The sequence below is a fragment of the Chrysochloris asiatica genome, unplaced genomic scaffold, assembly GCF_000296735.1.
Source record: "Chrysochloris asiatica unplaced genomic scaffold, ChrAsi1.0 scaffold00268, whole genome shotgun sequence".
In the NCBI taxonomy this organism is placed as follows: domain Eukaryota; kingdom Metazoa; phylum Chordata; class Mammalia; order Afrosoricida; family Chrysochloridae; genus Chrysochloris; species Chrysochloris asiatica.
The window spans coordinates 3,643,368-3,644,267 of NW_006408786.1; positions in this window are offsets into that span (position 1 = coordinate 3,643,368).

Below are 900 nucleotides of genomic sequence, written 5' to 3' on the forward strand. Positions count from 1 at the left end.
TGACATATGATATTGTGAATTAAACTTTGAATACTATGTATAATTCATTGTAATAGAGGAACCTGTGTCATTCTAAATAAAAATCTAAAATTGTGACATCCAATCTCTTCATCTGTTGTGACTTGTTGAAGTGTAGACAGTTGCAGAGACTATTCTATAATCCTATCCCATGATAGGATGATGACTTTCAGGGATGGGTATGGTTATCCTACATTGGTTTACGTGGATGTCTTTCTTTTTATTCACGGACTACTTTTTTTTTTTTTTTTAATTCATGGAGCTCTGGTAGCATAGTGGTCATGAATCAGGCTACTAACCTCAAACGTCAGCAGTTTGAAATTACCAGATGTTCCGTGAGATAAAGATGAGGCTTTCTGTTCCTATAAAGGTTTCCAGACTTGGAAACCCTATACAGGGTTGTTATGAGTTGGAGCCGACTCCATGGCACATAACAACAACAATTATTAAAAATGAAAGGCATGGTAAAAAAAAATAGTGCTGAATCTGTATGGAGCAGTGTTTGGTCAGATGTATTATCATAACACCCAGGTACTGCAACTAATGATGCCCAGATATATTCTCTAGACCTTTGAAAAAATAAATGCTCCCTAGAGTAATCATTATGGACTACCCTGAATGCTGAAGACCAACTGAAAGAGAGGTGATCACCTCTTGAGAAGAAGGAGTCCAATGGGATAAGGATGTACACAGTGCTGCAAGCTGTCTCCAAGGGGTCAAAACTGGTGTAAGTTTTGCTTCTCTCATAGCTCCAGAGTAAGAAATACTTTTCTCAAGGCATGTAAGACAGATGAACACATCCTTAATGAGACATATGGGAATTCATCCACTAATGTTATACACTTGTAAATACATCCCTTATTCTAGTTCAAAACTATCTGA